General features: G+C 37.1%; 1 protein-coding gene and 1 non-coding gene across 3 annotated transcripts in view; one reads left to right on the top strand and one right to left on the bottom strand.

Moving 5' to 3' along the window:
• PDE4D (phosphodiesterase 4D) overlaps positions 1–20,150 on the top strand; it is a 1,410,663-nt gene that overhangs the window by 400,081 nt on the left and 990,432 nt on the right. The window lies entirely within an intron of this gene.
• Positions 7,084–7,190, bottom strand: LOC122202674. Its single transcript, XR_006194788.1, has one exon. It is a non-coding gene; the product is annotated as a U6 spliceosomal RNA (small nuclear RNA).

Below are 20,150 nucleotides of genomic sequence, written 5' to 3'. Positions count from 1 at the left end.
AAAGTCAGAGCCAGGGGCATTTCATGGAGCTGCGGTCTTCAAACTGTGTGTATGAATTCTGCAGTATGCAAAGGCATTACAAAGGTTACTTGGTTGTGTGTACTTTTGAAAACATCATTTCAAACCCTCAGTTAACATGTGTTCCCTTTCCTGAAACAGATCTGCCTGATAACAAATCCAGATGAAGTTACAAGTTCTCTTTTCCAATTTCTCTTTTCATAATTGTTCCTCTCCCACTTGACAAAGAAACTTTCACCTCTTTCCTAGTCCAAATTTCACTATGGTGCATTGCTATGAAAAATACCAAAAAAATTTCCGAAAGAAATCAAAAGGACCATTTGAAATACTATCTTGGGACTGGTATGAAAAAGTGAACTACTCTAATGATTGAGCGACATTGTGTGTGTGTGTGTGTGTGTGTGTGTGTGTGCAAAAAAATTGATCAATTCTTTGCTTTTAACAAAATCGAAGGAGGATGTATTTCAAGGCTACAACTGATAGATAGTTGAGAATGATATTTGATGTTACATCCTCAGTTTTGGAGTATTTTTTGGCATGTGTCTTCATTGCAAGGCAACTAATGATACTATCGTACCAAAACTTACCCCTTTTCCCATATATCTATTTATTTATAGCACTTGTTATAAAACTTAAATATAGGAATATAATTTATTCTGCAGTGAAATATATTCACTCACAATGAGCAGATTGAGAAATTCAAGACCATTTACCTCATTAAGAGATGAATTTCCAATGAAACTTTAGTTTTTACATTTCACAGTTATTAAACTTATAACATGTTTTGAATAATTATATACTAAACTGTGTGATTATAATGATAGCTACATTTAAAAGGAAAATTTTAATATTTGAAGCATTATGGTTGCAGTGTATTTTTTAACAACTAAATGTCCACTTACATGCTTTTTTGTTGCATAGACATTTGATAGGGCTATAAAATGCATTAAAATTTAAAATACATTACGAATTTGATAATTTCTAAGAAAATAGAATGGAAATACAAGTTTAAGGAGAAATGTTAACAGTATTAAATTTCTGGTTGTTAATGAAGAATTGGTTCGTAAATTTTTTTATTGAATAATGGAGACCAAATTGCCATGGCCTTTAGATTTCATTGGATACAGTTTTAGGAAGTTATTTAACGGTTTTATTTTAAAATGTGAATTTTATAGTGGGTAGCCCATTCCTGGAATTTGTTTGCTTGTTTACTTATTTATTTATTTTGCAAATATTTAAACTTATGATGAAAATAAATAAATTTGACTTTAAAATATATGAGGGAATAAATAGTTATTCAAAAATATCTTAGGGGTGCCTGAGTGGCTCAGTCAATTAAGCATCTGTCTTGATTTCAGCTCAAGTCATGATCTCATGGCTGATGAAATTGAGCCCCGTGTCAGGCTCCATGATGAGTGTGGAACCTGCTTGGGATTCCCTCTCTTCCTCTCTCTCTCTGCTTCTCCCCAGCTCTTGCACCCTCTCAATAAACAGACAAACAAATAAACCTAACAAAATATTTTAGATAAAATAAAATTGAAGTTTGATTGTCACCGGCAATTGAGGGTTTCTTCCCAGGTCTGACTTCCTCTTCTAAAAATCCTTAGACACTATTGCCAACTGTAGCCATAGTTAACCCATATTTGATCATCAGATATGCTAAAAATACATAGAGATTGGAGGCATAGACTTGATAGCATAAAGTGTTAGCAGCAACAATAATCTATAGAGAATTATAGCCCTGATGAGAATTATTAACCTATAGTCTTTTTAATTTCTTGAGGTTAGAATGTTGGAGGGATGTCCTTGGAAAGGTGAGCATAGATATCTGGAGGGATGCACGATGGAAAAGACTGGGGACAAAGGCCTTCTACCTTCTAGGTCATAGTGAAAGGTCTCTATTCCGTGGACAAGTCTATGGGAGAAAGAGAAGAAAATCCAACTTAGAGATAAGAGATAGGGAAGAGTAGGTTAGAAGGGTTTGATTTTTTTAAGCTGAAAGCAAGAATAGAAAGGAAAGGGAAAAAAAAAAGAACATCCTAACAAAAAGACAATGATTGGGAAAATTCATGGTAGGATGAAATATATTAGATTTAAATCAGTAAAAAAAAAAGTTAGAGACAAATGAGGCCAAAGGTTAGAAATAAAATCAAAGCAGATTAGGTATTAAAAGAGTAGAGTTATGTTATGAAAATAAATATGTAAAGGAAATTAAAGATTAAGAAAAGAAATTTAGAACTAAGGAAGTGAAAGAAAATCAAACTAAAAAGCTTTAAAAAATAAGTAATAATCAGTAGGAGGTAAAAGGGTAATAGAAAAAGATGTGTGGGGAGTGGAAGTTGAGAGGACTGTGACTTAGTGCTGGATGAGCAGAGCAGGGACCCTTCTCTCTCTTCCTCTAGTAAGACCAGGTGGCCTGCACTCTAGTGAATGGGTTGCACTTACACGTTAGCCATGTTTCCTTTATACAAACATCTGAGGCAGGGGAGTGCCTGGGCTTGGCCCCAAGCAAGCAGTTACCCCATATTTCATTGTTGTGTTGGAAAGATTATTCAGCAGGGACATCCTTGCATAGATAAGACAGGTGATGGCATGACGAGGTGACATGGGAGAGACTAGGAAGGTGGTACTTCCATCTCCATCTCACTTACTTATATCTCACTTACTTAGTTACATTACCTCCATCTCACCTACCTTGCGTCTGATAGGGTTGGTTGTTTCTGAAAGCTAATAGAAGAACGTTTGGGGAGCATTAAAGAACCTGTGCACTGAGTAGAGCCTAGCTTCCTACTACCCCAAATAGAAGCAGGTCTGTGCTCTCCAGCTTCTCATGCCCTACCTGAAGAAGAGACTCTAACATCACTATGTCCATCAGTGCAGCATTGCAGAAAACAAGAATCCAAATCCCAGACCCGTCCATCATCCAGTGTCCTTGGAGTGCATGTTGCCCAGCAAGGGCAAGGAAGCCCTTAGGGTAGGTTGCCAAGTGTGTGTGGAAAGAAAGGGGCAGTTAGATGACGGAAACTGATAGCATATTCACCGGTCTCAACTCCTTTTTTTTTATTTTTTATTTTTGTAGAGCCAATCTTTCCTCTAGGAATCCTTAGCCATTTTTTAGCTTCCTGTAGCATGAGCCACACTGCTTGCTTCTCAAAGCACAGAGTTTTTTCCATGCTCCCATACCTAGATTCCCTCTGGGAATGGGGATTCTCTTCTCCTAGACCTTACAGATGCTGCTATATAAAAGGCCACTGAGACCATTGTCTTGTCCTGCTCTAGTCTCTTATCTAAGGTGTTCAGTAGTGATGAATAAATTTTAGCGTAGGCATAGATATGCATATGAAATAACCTGGAAAGCATGGATGGATCACTGCTGTAAAAACTGACTCTGGCTGTGTCAAGGAATTTGATTCCACTGTCGTTTAGTGAGTGTTTCTTAAATGGGCTACCTGACAGTAATTTGTCAGATTCTTTCTAGGCCTTTCCTCAGAGGTACCAGCCTTGTGAGCATCATGTCAGTTAGTATGTTTTTCTGGCAATTTTTTATTCCTGGGAAGATCATTTTACATTAAGATATATATTTCTAGAAGCAGAGAAATGTCTGACTGAACTAAACATTTATGGAAGTTAAAATAAGAATTTGTGCTTTTTTAGTAGCATGTCACAGCTTTTCCTGAAAATCTCAGGCAAAAGTAAGTGACATGGGTAATAAAACAGTTCCTTCTATAAAAACGGAATGAAGAAAAAGAAAAAGAATCCAAGTACAGTATTACTACACTTCGGGCAAAATTTTCAAAAGTTTGTTATGATAAATATGTTATATAAAAGGCAAATAATGTATATTGTAAAATATCACTAGATCACTCAAAACCTATGAATACATTGAGGTTCCATTAACAGTGTTGCCTGATCTAATTGCATTGTGTCTGCCTCCCCCCTCCTTTGCATGGCTGCGTCTCCTCAGTCACTCCTGTCGTCCCTCTTTGTCTTCCTGTTCCAATCTCCTCCGTTTATTTCTGAGAGTCTCCAATGTTTCACATGCACTGTAAACAGTTGTGTTCCTTGCCATCCCTCACCTGAGTCTGTCTCCTTGCTGTCCTACAGGGGAAGGCTGTCCTTCTAGGCAGGGCCACCCTTCAGTGGTGCCCGATCCCTCTCTCTGTGGATGATGTATCTGTGGTCTCTGATATCCATATGTCTAAGATGATGGAGGAACTGGCTCTTTGCCGACCTCCATGCTGTATTTTGTCCCCTGTACCCTGTTTGTGCTCAGAGTTTTGTTTTGTTTTTAATGAATATAGTTTCTTGATCATCTCATGATAACCCCTCTCTTCTTTTGGGTTAAAAGCCAAGCTATCATTTGTGAATGTATTGTGTTTAGGGGCATCCAATATTTTTTAGAAAGAAAGGTGACAGACACCATGACATTCCCCAAACCCCTACAGTATTAGTCAATTCAGGCTACCATAACATGATCACATGGAATGGGTGGCTTAAATGATAGGAATTTATTTTTTCACTCTTCTGGGGGCTGGAAGTCTGAAATCATGGTGCCAGCATAGTCAGGTTCCTGATGATATCTCTTCTGGCTTTCAGACAGCTGCCTTGGTACTGTATCTTCACATGGGAGATAGAGAGGGTTCTGCTCTGTCTTCCTCATCTTATAAGGGTACCAGATCGTTAGGACCACAAGTAACCTTGATATCCTCCTAAAGGCCATATAGCCAAATATAGTACCCTTGGGGAATAGAGTTTCAGCATATCAATTTAGGGGGAACAATTCTGTCCACAGCACCTATGGAATACTTAACCTTCCTTCTGGAATATTCTCTTACCTGCCTCAAGAAATTGCTGAAGCAAAATGAACAAACCTTTTAGAATTTCTTTAAAAAGGAAGAGAATTTATTTGAGCCTAAGTTAGGGCAGCTGCCCAGAATACTCAATCTTCACAAAGAAGAGAGTACTCTGGAAAAGGAATACAGGTGTGTGTGTGTGTGTGTGTGTGTGTGTGTGTGTGTGTGTATTTGTAAAAAAAAAATTTAATGTTTATGTTTTAGATAGAGACAGACTATTAGTGGGGGAGGGATAGAGAGAGAGGGAGACACAAAATCCAAAGCAGCTCCAGCCTCTGAACTGTCAGCACAGAGCCTGATGCAGGGATTGAACCCACCAACTGTGAGATCATGACCTGAGCCAAAGTCAGATGCATAACACTGAGCCACCCAGGCACCCCCATATATATAGATATCTCTCTATATAGATATCTCTCTATATAGATCTATATAGAGAGATATCTATATAGATATAACCCATATATATGTATATATATATATCCCATATATATATATGTATACATATATATATATGTATACATATATATATATTTTAAGTTTATTTATTTTGAGAGAGAGACAGAGACAGAGGGACAGAGGGAGAGAGAATTCGACTCAAGGCTCAATGTCATGAACCATGAGATCATGACCTGAGATCATGACAAAATCAAGAGCTCCTGGACACTTAACCAACTGAGCCCTCCACGCGCTCCAGGCTATGTATGTTTTTAGTTACATCAAGAGTCACACATCATCATGACAAAGGACATCCCAGAAAATTACAAACTTTATCTTATGCTTTTAGTATGTACAAGGTGGCAGGTTTCAGAGGTATGGGACCAGAACTTAGGGAAAATCTTACTGCTATCTTTAGTTTGAAATATTTCTTTTAGGTCATTTGCCAACAAAACAGATGTACACTGTGTGCTTGGGGAAAGAATAGAGCCCATACTTTGAAGGTTTGGTTAAGGCATTCTGACCTTCATGGATGTAAAAGTGTAGCTTCCCTGGGAGCCCAGGAGCAGGGCCCACAAACATTAAATGTTGAAAGTTTCCTTTATCCCATCCCACCTGTAAACAACTCTGTGCTATAGCTCTCTACTGCCTGGGGAGGTCTCTGATTAGAGTTAAGCCTGCTGATACACCTTGGACTTATAGAATGCAAGATCACAAGTTTGGTCAGAATCAGGCCAGTCAGACCCGATTCTGAATACTAGCTGCATTATTTAGTACCTGCCAGGACTTGGCAAGTTATTGTAACCTCTCCAACACTAAGTTTTATTCTTCAGAAAATGAACAATACTTACCTTGCAGAACTTTTGAAAATTAAAAATAATAAAGTAGCACGCACCCAGGATTATGCCTAGAACATGGATTACTGACTTGTTATATGATGCTTCAAAGAAGAAAGAGGAGAAGAAGGAGGAATCTGCTTTAAGAGGTACTTAGAAGTAATAAAAATGACCTTTCATTTACTAAAATAAACTATAGTATTTTTAGAAAAAGGAGGGTGGGAAAACCATGCCAGTAAATTAAATAATCAGTGAGGTACTGAACTTCTCAAAATTTTGGAAATTTGGGGTCTATCAAGACACAGTGATATCCTAATATAGTTTCTTAAGCTCTACTAGGTTTTATAAATTTAGGTTTGTTTTTATATTTACACAAATAATAACAGTTCATTTATTATTTTGAGACCTAGAACGATTTATAAGGATATTTAAAGGATAACTTTAGAGGTGTCTGGGTGGCTCAGTTGGTTAGGTGTCCAATTTCGGCTCAAGTCATGATCTCACATTTTGTGTGTTCGAGCCCCGCGTTGGGCTCTGCACTGACAGCTCAGAGCCTGAAGCCTGCTTCAGATTCTGTCTCACTGTCTCTCTCTCTCTCTCTCTCTCTCTCTCTCTCTGCACCCCCCCCCCCACTTGTGCCCTCTCTCTCTCTCTCAAAAAACCCCACACATTAAGAAAATAATAATAAAAGAGAACTCTAGTGTGTCTTCTTTACTGACATTCAAGAAAATAGATTGAACTTTCCTCCTTGTTTCTTTCAGCCCAAGTTTATAATTCCAAAGCCAGGTGAAGAGACCTGTGCCTGGGCCCATCCAGTCTTCTTTCCTTCTGTCTTTGTCTGCCATGTAGATTTTCTTTCTTTCTTTCTTTCTCTTTTTCTTTCTTTCTTTCTCTCTCTCTCTCTCTCTCTCTCTCTCTCTCTCTCTCTCTCTCTCTTTCTTTGTTATCCAGAACACTCCACAAATTTGCATGTCCTCCTTGCACAGGGGCCAGGCTAATCTTTTCTGTATCATTCTAATTTTAGTCTATGTGCTGGCAAAGCCAGCACCAGATTCACTTAAAAGAAAACATGCCATACCTTAAGGAGGAGGCAAGCAGTAGGGCTTAGCAATGGAGCATGCAAGAACTCAGCATTTTTTCCTAGCACTTGGGGAACATGAATAAGTGAAGTGTGGGCATATATGAGTGAATACATCAGATGTCAGGGGACTGAATTTATTTGTGTCAAAAGAGAGCAGAGAATGCTATCCACTTAATGTTCTTATTTGTGAAATTGCTTTTTCATCTTTTATTTTGTTATTTTATTGTCTGTGATCATTGCAGAAGCATCAGAAATTACAGAAGAGCCAACTGGTTTCTCTGGAAAAATTATAGATGGTGATGGATGACGATGTAATCGTGTGACAGTAAAATGCTGTATTGAGTACTGAGCTCCCTGCTGGATTATAGAAAGAACACATGAGTAGATAAAAGCACAACAATTTTCTTTTCACTGTGTCTCAGGAGAAAACAATGCAGATCAGCATAGATGGAAGCAAATGAGATTAGTTAAAGGAAGGAACTTAAATAGCATAGACCAAGCCGGAGTAGTGATTGCAAAAGAGATGACTCACCTAATAAAAGCATAAATGAGAAAACGTGTTGTTTCATCTTAGATTTTATTGGTCATTTTCGTGAGGTGATTTCATGCTTTAGAAAGGAATCACACGACACGGACTGACACAAAGAGCTGATAATGATATGGTTAGCTGAATTAAATGATTCTAGACCCCGGATTGAAATTTCACTTCTATTTTCTAGGTCAACTGTCTACATTGTTTCAGTGAACTGAGTTGATTGTAAAAACTACTGTGTTATTGGGAGATGGCTCAAAAACATCTCCATGAACTGTGTAGACTACACACTGTGCAAGAATATACTGTGTACAGGGACATGCAATATTTTTTAAAGTATTGGTAAAAATTTTAGGGTCATGTAAACTACTTACATGCCCTTAATCACCATAAGATAAAGAATGCACATGTAGAACATAAATTTCATACGTGAAAAAAGAATAGGTCATATACACACATGTATTTACAATCACCTCACTATTAAGGGGTCATGATTAAACATAGATTCTATTTGATTTATCCAACTTCTTAATACTAGAATAAAGAACTTCTTTGGAGAAAGAAGCTTTTACTAGAAACCCACTTTTCTGAATCTCTTTGAGTTGAGCAAAAAAGGAAACCAAAAAGGCCCAGAAGTCACAATGCAAAGTGTGTGTTCAAAGTTTATTAGGATTGATTCACTAGTGTGTTTAGTTTTCCACTGTACATTAAGGCATGGACTTTGCCTGGAGGGTAAGAATTACCTGCAGTTCCTGCTCTTTTTTTAGTCAAGTAGGTGCATAATGATGCATTGTATACAGAATAGCAGTCACCAAATGCCCTTGAAAACTCAGGCAAATAGACCACATCACATTTCATTGTGTGACCCTGATGAGGCATGACATTTATTTTGGGATAAGAAATGCTAACATAATTGAAGGCATTGGGAATGGGCCTTTGAGGAGAGATAATGAATTATCCATTGATTTAATCTAAGAAAAGAGGATGGAGAAATAATATGGGAGGGATTTGATTTCATGTGTAACTTGTTCAGGAGACTGCATCTTACCAGGTTTTGAATAGCACATTCCTAGCTGTTCGTGTGGCCTGTTCTTGGTGGAGAGAGTTAGATGAACAAGTTCAAAGATTATCCTATTTTAAAGAGGAAGAGTAGAAAGTGAGGAGACTGCACAGTGCTGGTTGTCTGTGCCTGTCACTAATGCTGCCTGGATTTCTTCTAATTGAAATAATACAAAGAGAGCTCAGATTATCAAAGTTTTGCTCTGCTGGGAGAAGTAGTTACAGGTAGTGGCATAAAGTCTAGAGCTAGATAGCTTGGTTTCAGTGCTAGCTCCTCTTCTTAAAGGCTGTGTGACCTTGAGCCAAGTAGTTAAGCTTTCTTGGTTCTAATATTCCTCATTCATCAAATGAGCACAACAATAAACCTTACCTCACAATTTTGTTTCAAATATGAAATGAATATTGTTAATGTTAGGGCATTTTTTGGCACCAAGTGAGTCCCCATAGATGTTAATTGTCATGGATATTTGTTTTTCCAAAATAAAAATAGCCTTATTATTTTTCATCTGTTTATGAAAGAAATGTGCTTATTATGGAAAAGATAGATTTTAGAGGAATAAAGAAGAAAAAAAAGTTATTTGGAATCACTTCACCCTCAGATAACTATAGTGAACATTTAGGTATTATCCTTCAAGACAGTTTTCTGTATATCAAGCACGCATAATGCATAAAATTATGTCAGGCACATATCTCATGGCGCCAATCTCCCGCTGGTTCCTAGTCCATTCCACCCCTAAAATAACACAGATTAACCTGTGGCACTATCATATAACAAAATCCAGTGCTCCTCAAAGATAGCATCTTCTATAAATTTTTCTTGAGTATTTCACCCTCTTTTGAGTCCCCATTATTGTACTATGTGCTCATTTGATGGGGCCCTTAACACACTTGATTCTCATCCAACAAATATTTATTGAATATTTTTACTGTGTCAGGCACTGTGTGAGGTGTGGTGTGGTAGTGGTGAATAAAAAGAAGTAGAGTCCCTGCCTTGATGGAACTTAAGTCTTTGGGGAGAAAAGAAATGCACTAATCAAATAATCACACACATATATGTACAATTTTCCAAACAGTGATAAATCTTATAAGGAATATTCCAGAGTAATTGCTCTATAATAAATTCATCTATAGGAAGAGTTACAAACAACAATAGGAACTATGATTGCAGAGAGACTGTGCCTGAAAGAATAACGGTTACGTTATTCTAAGTCAGTTGTCTTATTTATCCACCATAATGTCTTTTTTTTAAGTTGATTTATTGATATTGGGAGAGAGAGAGGGAGGGAGGGAGAGAGGAGAGAGAGAAAGAGAGAGAGAGAGAGAGAGAGAGAGAGAGAGAGAGAGAGAGAGAGAATTCCAAGCCTGACATGGGGCTTGAACTCAAGAACCGTGAGATCATGACCTCAGCCAAAATTAAGAGTCAGATGCTTATCTGACTGAACCATTCATGCACCCCTCCAATAAAAAGTCCTGTGATTATATAAAGTTTAACAATTATATCTTCAGGTTATTTTCTTCTGTTGACACCAATTGCAGTTAAATTGAATAATATTAAATAAAAATAACAGTAGAATATAATTCACATTTTTAGAAAAATATTTCTCTCATTTATCTTTCTGTCCACCAAACCATCTATCATATGTCATAACACATTCTTAGAAAGATGTCTGGAATCATGTTTACCTAATGTTTATGCTTTCTTTTTGGTGGTGAAATTGTACAATTGCCCGTTTTACTTTCATCTTTATTTTTTTCCTTATATGTAAATTAAGGTAAGTATGCATTAGTTTTTTTTAGAAAAGTGGTTTTCCTAAGAAAAAGAGACTGGGATTGAAGCAATTATGCCAAAATGGTTGTAAAAAAACTCCCTTAAAAGTTGTAGTGAAAATTAAAAATGACGTAGGTAAGGTGCTTGGCACAAAGCCTGAAATACAGTGAGTGCTACATGGGAGAGCTATAACTCAGTTGTGAGTTTTTGCTTTTGGTAGACAAAGAGGTAGGAGAAGCTTCATGGAGGTGATGGCTGACCCAGTTTGGAGCATTTAGGCTTGAAAATCAAGATGGTGATGATATGGGTGAGGAAGTTCAGAGAATAAGAACAAGGTTATAAAACAGTTAAATGGGATGAGTATAGAAAGATAAATGAAGCAAAGAAAAACAATGCACTGGGAAAAGTTTGCTTATAAACAGTTTTCATGATTCTTATTGTTATACCACAGTGCAAAGACAGTAGACTATACTGCTTTGTGTTCAGTGATTTGCATACTATATTTTCCTAATCTCTGTTAAAGAAGTCTTTAATCAAAAGTTTTATAATATAATCTCTTTTTTAATACTTTCATAGTTCTGTTTTTTAATTTTTGTTAATGTTTATTTTTGAGAGAAAGAGAAAGAGAGAGAGAGAGATGGAGGGAGGGAGGGAAGGAGAGAGGGAGACAGAATTCGAAGCAGGCTCTGAGTTCTGAGCTTCCAGCAGAGAGCCCGAGCCCGATGCTGGGCTTGCACTCACAGAGTGGTGAGATCATGACCTGAGCTGAAGTTGGATGGGCAGTTAACCAACTGAGCTACCCAGGTGCCCTACGTAGCTCTGATTTTTACATTTAAATTTTATTTTATTTTATTTTATTTTATTTTATTTTATTTTATTTTATTTTATTTTATTTTATTTTATTTTATTTATTTATTTATTTATTTATTTATTTATTTATTTATACGTTTATTTATTTTTGAGACAGAGACAGAGCATGAACGGGGGAGGGTCAGAGAGAGAGGGAGACAAAGAATCTGAAACAGGCTCCAGGCTCTGAGCTGTCAGCACAGAGCCCGATGCAGGGCTCGAACTCACTGACAGTGAGATCATGACCTGAGCCGAAGTCAGTCGCCCAACCGAATGAGCCACCCAGGCGCCCCTACTTTCTGTTATTAAAATTTAGTCAGATTTAATCCCAAATTTTATTAATCTATTTTCTATTAATCTATCTATAATTGTGATTATGGTAATGTCATAAAGGAATATAATTTTTTTCTTTAAAAATTTTTTTAATGTTTATTTATTTTTGGGACAGAGAGAGACAATGCATGAACGGGGGAGGGTCAGAGAGAGAGGGAGGCACAGAATCCGAAGCAGGCTCCAGGCTCTGAGCTGTCAGCACAGAGCCCAAAGCGGGGCTTAAACTCACGGACCGGACCGTGAGATCATGACCTGAGCCGAAGTCGGACGCTTAACCGACTGAGCCACTCAAGGGTCCCATAACTGTTTTTTCTAAATAGATAACCAATGATTCTATCACCATAGACTAAAATAGCCATATTTTCCTCATCTACTTGAAATGCCACCTTGATAATCATAAAATTTCCATGTTGTTGTGATAATTTTTCATATTTGCATGGTCTGTTTTTGACCTGTATTTTGTTCTATAATTTATCTAGTTCCTTGCCAATACTCCCTTTGATTCCTGCGAATTTATGTGACTCTACATAAGGCAAGTGAGAATGGAAAAGGGAAGATGGATTGGAGTTTTTATTGAAGCAAGTGAAAATGGCAGATCTCAGTGGCTATTTGTATGCTGACAGTGAGAGAGCACAGAATAAAGGGTGACTCCCAAATATCAAGTTGTTTCTATTTGATGGATGATTGCCTTATTGTTGGAGAGAAAAAAAAAATTTTTTTTCTCCATTCTTCAAGATTCTTCTAGCTGGACTCAGAATTAAATTGGCACAAGACAGATCAACAGGAGAAAATCAAGTGTAATTTCATATGAGTGGGGAATTTGCATAAACATGAGACTCCAAAGACAGTCAGGCAAAACGAGGAATATATGTCATCCTGAACTAAGGAAAAGGAGATAGGGGTCTGGAACTTCACAGGGAAGAAGAGCAATTCATGGAAAGATGCAAAAGAGAAAATGTTTAGTAATCAAATGTTTGCTAGACTGGTCAGAAACAATAGAACATAGGCAAAAATTTTAACAAACAGACTTTGCTAAATTCCTCCCTGTCTGCCCCCTCAAGTTCAAATTGTAATGTGGTTATCTATGGTAACAGCTGTCTTACAGGAGCAGGTCCTCTATCTAAATTCTTTTTAGGCAATTAGGGGGGAAGGTTAAAGTTTCTTCCCAAGTCTTTGGGTCTTGATTGTTTTCATCTTAAAATAATCTGCATGCTAAAGTGGGGTGGCCACTCTTGGCCCCTACATCATCCAGGGAAAACAGGAACAAGAGGAATGAAGAAGGAGAAGGGGGAGAATGGTAAGTCCAATTTGAACACGGTAGATTTGAGGTTCCCGTAAGGTATGCAGGTAGAGCAGACTTGGCATGTCTTGAGGTATCAAAGTTGCAACTGGAGATAAGAATTTGAGAGTAAACACCTATAGACTGTAGTTAAATTTGTGAGAATGAATGAAATATTTCCAGGAGAGTAAAATGAAAGCAGTTACTGTAGTGGTCTTCACTATCATACCTGGAATGACTTCTTCTCATACCTGACAGTTTTCCTCCGGCAGCCTTAGCTCATTGGTGCAACCGCTACCCCTTGTTGTAGGTCTTTTCAGTCTCCAGACTTGGATCCATAAGCAAAATAATCTTATGGTATTTTTGTGACAATGCATTTTCAATATGCTCCATTCTCTTCTTCCAGGAATATTGGATATAGAATTTCTTAGATGAATTTCACTGTCTCTTATCTTTCCTATCTTATTTTATCTTTTAAAGAAATTCTATAAAAAAGAACTTTTTACAAACTTCTCTCATATTTGTATTCTAACCCTTCCTTTGAATCTTTTATTTGAGCAATCCTGTTTGTAATTTTTATTAGCTCTTTCTTATTCTCTGATTGTTACATTACCATGACATCTTGATCTTGTTACAGTGAAGGAATATTTTCTTAAATCTCTTTTAGGATAGTAATTGCAAGTATTAGTGAATTTTCTCCAAATTATCTTTTCATTTGGGGTCATTTTATCTTCCTTTTTCTCTTTCAAGGCAAATTTTCTACAGATGCCTGATGAACCACAGTCATCTTTTTATTCACGTTCAAGGGACAAAATCTGAATCCAGTATGACTTGCATTTTGCTTTAGGGTTATGGGACTGAATCAACAGTTTTATGGAGGATCAGAACATGCCAGATTGTGGAGATTTTTCATGAGGAGCTTTTAGTATTTCCATTTATTTATTTATATCCATGAAGTTTTTGTTTTTAGTGAAAAGTCTTCAAATATTTCACTCTGGCAGTAAGACATAGTGACTAGAATGGGTAGTGGCTGCTTCTAGATTTGGAGACTACAGTTGAACTTCTTTTTTTTTTTTTTTTAAATTTAACATTTATTCATTTTTTGAGAGAGAGCACAAGCAGGGGAGGGGCAGAAAGAGGGAGAGACACAGAATCCGAAGCAGGCTCCAGGCTCTGAGCTGTCAGCACAGAGCCTGATGTGGGGCTTGAACTCATGAAACACGAGATCATGACCTGAGCTGAAGTCAGATGCTTAACTGACTGAGCCACCCAGGTGCCCCTACAGTTGCACTTCTTATTATCAGTTCCTCTTTTCACTCCTGTCCTCTTTCCTGACTTCACTGTACTTGATATTTTGGAATTTTGAGCCTTTTTGGTTGGACAAGGCAACCTCTCTTTCTCCCTCTCTCTCTCTCTGTCTCGTTTATATCCCTTCTAGACACTTCAAACTGTGGTTTATTTTACTCTATTTCATTATCACTTCTCTATCTGCTTTGGCTCCTATACATTTGTTTTCTGATGGATCTTCCAGTTCCTTCTGAACATTATGGTTTTGTACATTTCTCCCCTTTGGTGGCATCTGTGATGAGAGAGGTAATAAATATATATGACCATATTCTAGGAGTTTCACACTGGACAGTAGAGAATACAAGTAATTATAAACTTACATAGTTATTCCAAGAGCTTGGAGTTAGGCAATCAGGAAAGCTGCTATTAAAATTTAAGAAACGAGAAGGTGCAAAGATTATAGACAGTTGCCCCTAGTGTTCTAGATGCCCACAACATGAAAGTCGATATTTTTTAGCAAAATTCTCAGTGACTTACGGTTTTTTCCAAATGCATAATGCCATGTATCTGCCATTACAGAATCATTCAGAAAAGAGGAAGCACATTCTTATTAAAAAATAGTGTAGATATTAGATAATGCCAGAATAGGTACAATTTTTAATGTCACTGTTTTTTCTAGTTTCCTAAAGAGGCTAGAAGCAATGCACCAGGATGGGACACACATTTCAATAAAATGTGTGTGTGTCTACACACACACTTTTTTCAACATAAAGGTTTGAGTTAAGGTAACCATTCAGGATTTTATAACAATAAATAACTATGACATGGAATTGATTTTTCTTCATAAAAATGAATAAGGAGGATTTTCTTACTATGGTATTATCATATGACATCTATCTTATGAATGGCAATACTGCCTTGCAGTTTTTTTTTTCTCTAAAATGTTATAGGGGATTAAGAGGTTGGCAGTATAAACTATCTTTTATTGTATTTTAATAGTAAACTTGCAGATGTTATTATTGGGGTGTTACAATATTTATGATCTTTTTTTTTTTTTTTTTTTTTTTTTTTTTTTTTTTTACCAGTTGTCTATTAGCTTCATTCCATAAAAGAGCTTCTTCTAGAAAGACTTTTTAGTAGGTCTTAAGTTTATTTTATCTTCACTTTCCTCAGGAGACAAACTAAGAATATAGATGGCATTTTCCAGGGATACTACTTTCATTTATGTCTTTATAAATTTCGATAGACAGTCTTCACAATAACAGTGCTAAGATCCAAAACAAAGAAGGAAGACTTTGAAAAGTATTAATAATTCTTAAGGGGATGTTATCATTTAACCCTGAAGACTTTCTGGTTTTTTTTTTTGTTTTTGTTTTGTTTTTGTTTTTGTTTTTGTTGTTTTTTTTTGCTTTTCATTATTTTGGTTTGGGAGACCACTTGTAGAATAATATTCTCTTAGCCTAATATAAAAGCAGCAGATGAAATGCAAAAACATAAATAAAAATAAAACCAAGAGCACCCAGAGTTTATTACACTACTCATTTTTATCACACTGAGGTAGAGTTTTAATAATTTTGAGACAGGAGTGAGAGTAATCACCATCACTCAAAATGCTCAAAGCTTTAGTTATACATTCAGGAGCCTTCAAAACCTCACCACTTTTTCAAGTGTCCATTAAATGTCAACTTTTGGCCCCTTGCTTTCTGTGGGTTTGGCTAACCAGAAGGTCAATCGTAGGATATTTTCTTGTCATTTTTCTACACTTTAAACAGAGGATCTAAATCCAACAAACTATGAAGCAGCAGATTTAGATAACCTTAATAAGTTTCCAGAACAGTCATACTTACACAAACATTTTATAGCAACACGATTGCAGTCAGTTATAATAGTGTGTTCCAAAGCTAGAGATTGGAATTCTGTAACTTCCCTCTGAATATCTATTTCCTTCAAATGAAAAAATGGCTTTAGTTATAAGTACCTATATCCAGATCTCATTTGTGAACAAAACCCCATATGTGAACAAAACCCCAAAGTTAGGAATCCAGTATTTAACTCAGTGTACTAGTCAAATAATATATATTCTCTGACCTGAGTGGTCTCACAGCTAGCTGGTGAGAGAGACCAACCCAGAAATAAGAAAATAAGAGCAATACAGTGTTCTAAGTGGAAGGTAGTGATAGTACCACTGGGTTGGGAAGCACAAGGGGGAGGTGGTTATTGAGCAGGAAGTGACTGAGGAAAGGCTTCTGAGAGGAGGTGTTGGCAGAGCTGAAGAATTTATTTAGGTTGATATAGAAAAGATTAAGGGGAGTTGTGTCATGGGTTTTTTTTTTTTGGACAAAGAATGCATAGGGAAATTACAAACATATTACCTAAGGTCAGATATGTGGAGGAATCCAAGTATTTTAGTGCTGCTAAAACAAAACAAATAAGTCACCAAGCAATGAGAGATGAGCCTGGAGGGGTTGGTTGAAGGGGATCAGATCCCAAGGGAATAATCCTGTGTGCGATGCTAATGGTGGGATAAGCTAAAAGTGAAATAGGTCAGTCAGAGAAAGACAGGTATCATATGTTTTCACTCATATGTGGATCTTGAGAAACTTAACAGAAGTCCATGGGGGAAGAGAAGGGGAAAAATAGTTACAAACAGAGAGGGAGGAAAATCATAAGAGACTCTGAAATACATAGAACAAACTGAGGGTGGATGGGGGAGAGGGAGAGCGGAAAATGGGTGATGGGCATGGAGGAGGGTACTTGCTGGGATGAGCACTGGGTGTTGTATGTAAGCAATGAACCAAGGGCATCTACCCCCAAAACCAAGAGTACACTTGCCACACTGTATGTTAGCCAATTTGACAATAAATTATATTAAAAAAACAAAGAAGATTCTGATGTATGTTTAACAGGGGAGAGGAATGGATGGGATTGTATTTTTCAAAGATCACTTTGTTAGCTGCACAAAGAATAAATTTAAGAGGCAAATGATCAAACTAAAATGTTATTTTAATAGCCAAAGATAAGACTTAAACCTGTCTAAAGGTAGTAATGATGGAGACAAGATTAGTTCTAAAAAATTAGAAAGTAAAAATCAGCATGAATTGCTGCCTGGTTGGATGCTGACAGTGAGAGACAGTCAGGAATGATGTCTATATTTCTAGCTTGATTTCCTGGCTGGATGATTGTACTGTCAAGGGGATAAGAAAATTGGAGAACAAGAGATTCCTGTCTGGTTCATTCAGTGGAGCATGTAACTCTTGGTCTTAGGGTTGTGAATTCAAGCTCCATGCTGGGTGTAGAGATTATTTAAAAATAAAATCTTAAAAACAAAACAAAACAAAAAAAACAGAGGGCATTCTAGTCAGAGGGGGAGGATAGTGAGTTAAATTTGAACATGTTGCCTTGGAGGTTCCTGTGAGACATGCAGGTTGTACAAGTTGTAGCTGGAGATATGTATTTAGAAGTCATCAGATATAAGCTGCTGTTAATCCCCTAAGAGTGAGTGAGATTATTTCATGAGAGTGAGATGCGCTGGAATCCTAGGAGCACTAAATTGTAATAGATGGGTGGCAGGAGAAGAGCCCTGTAGAACATTCTTGGTAGAAAGAGCAAGAAACTACTCTCCTGGTGTCTCAGGATCTGTAGCCTCCATTTCATTTTGAATAAATTTTTGCTGCTTATTTCTGTTGACTTCATATCCCTCTTTCAAGTTTTTTTTTTTTTTTTTCATGACTAAATTCTACCAGTGTACGTTAGGCCTCTAAGGCACGTAAGCCTTCAGATGCCTCCCTGCAGATGACCCATTTGACTGTATGTGAAGAGAAGCATATCTTAACACTTGTATTTTGTTACTCCTCAAGTTTTAAACTTTTGGATATTTACAGGCATGATTGCTGGTGTTTATTTCCCTGTTGCATAACGTCTTTATACCTTTTACTTTTATCATCTAAATGTCCCTTAGTTTCCCCTTTCCTCTGTGCAAAGACTTTGGTTTCATGGAATGTAAAGCTGACATTCAATTACATATCTAAGTAATTGAAGAACCTACTATTTTTATTCACCTTAATATATGGCTAAAATTCAATTCTCAAACAATGGTTTATGTATGTGAGAAAATTCCTTTCATTTGGTGTCATGAGGTATTGGAACAGGTTTTTTAGTTGTTAAATGGGCTATCCAAAGAAATCTTGAGGTTAGATAAACGCTGGTCTTAAATAAAATAGGTATAAGTTCTACCTGGCCATAGAAAGTCATAATAATATCAAGCTAGAAATTTGTGTGTGTGCATGCGTGTGTATGTATGCACCTGTGCACATATGCTGGCTTGTATGTAGAAACTGGTGATCACCAAATGTAGCTGTAAATGAAAAGTCATAGATTCTAAACGCTGAAAAGGACCCTTTGTTTTAAAGATAGGGAAACTCAGGCCCGGAAAGGTAAGGTCAGTTGCCTAAAATTGCTAGCAGAGCGCAAAACTTGAGCCTCTTACCTTCTCTTTGGAATATATCACTGTGCTTTCAAATTATAGATCAATGGAATCATAGAACAAGAAGAATCTATGATTATCCAGAGCTCACTTACACCACCATCCACTAAGCCAAACATGCTGCTCTCTTGCAAGGGAAATTCACATAGCATGCACACTCATCACTGCTGTTGACCATGCTTTTTCTATGGATTTTACCACTACCACTGCTGCTTCTCTTTATCATTCATATGACAGACAATCTGAGCGGAGTTTCAGTATAAACTTCTCTTTGAAGGGTTAATGCATCTAATTCTCAGTATTGCTTACAAGACTCATTTGGAAAAGATGTTTAATACAAGCCAGTGGTCTTTTGAATTTTTGGTGCCCCGGCCCTGACAACATACAGGGCACCTGGGTGGCTCAATCACTTTAAGTGTCTGACTCTTGGTTTTGGCTCAGGTCATGATCTCATAGTTTGTGGTTTCGAGCCCCACATCGGGCTCTGTGCTGTTTGAATTGAATTAGAAAATGCTGTGATGGCTTCATTCAGGGGGCCTCAATATTTTACTTACAATGAAAGAATCAGGCAATGTTCAAGAGACATGAGAATATGATTCATATGTAAATTGGTATTTTCTTTTATGAGTTTTCTGACATGGCAGTTACCCAGGTTTTATGCTGAGATGAGGTGAAAGGCAATGAGTGGTCACTGAAGGGTTTCTCATCACTCCACAGATTCATCCGGAAAATCATACAGTGAAGACACAGGAGTTCATGGTGCTTCCTTCTTTTGTTAGTATCTGTGTATTGTCTTTTATCACTTTTCTTCCCTTCCCTTCCTCATGTCTCCTTTCTTAGTTCCCCTAGACTTTGGTTTCATGATTAAGCTTTTTCTCCCCCCAACCCCACTTACGAGTGATTTTGCTGTTTTCTCTTATCACCCTCTCTCCATGGTTCCTCCACCCTGAGGTGTTCATTGCACATGGAGCTAGTAGAGGTTCACAGCACAGGCTCTGTGGTCAGACCACCTGGCTTTGAGTCCTGGATCTGCCAGCTAGTAATCAGCTCACCTTGGGGAAACCACCTAGCTCTTCTAATTTTCTTAGGTCTTACTGGTTAATCGTTTCTACCACCTGAGTTATTATATGGGTGGACAAAAATATATGAAACTGGTTAGAACAAGGCATGGTATCTAGGTATTTTTATATGTACAATATATGTATGTTTTATTGTATATAATACATCATGTGAAATATACTATTTATGTTTTATTTATTATATGTGCAACTTATCTATTTAATGTTAATGGAAGGAGGAATAGTCTGGGTTGTTCTAAACCACTTTTTATAATTTAT

This window comes from Panthera leo, chromosome A1 (assembly GCF_018350215.1).
Source record: "Panthera leo isolate Ple1 chromosome A1, P.leo_Ple1_pat1.1, whole genome shotgun sequence".
Lineage (NCBI taxonomy): Eukaryota > Metazoa > Chordata > Mammalia > Carnivora > Felidae > Panthera > Panthera leo.
This window is presented reverse-complemented; position numbering and strand designations above follow the sequence as displayed.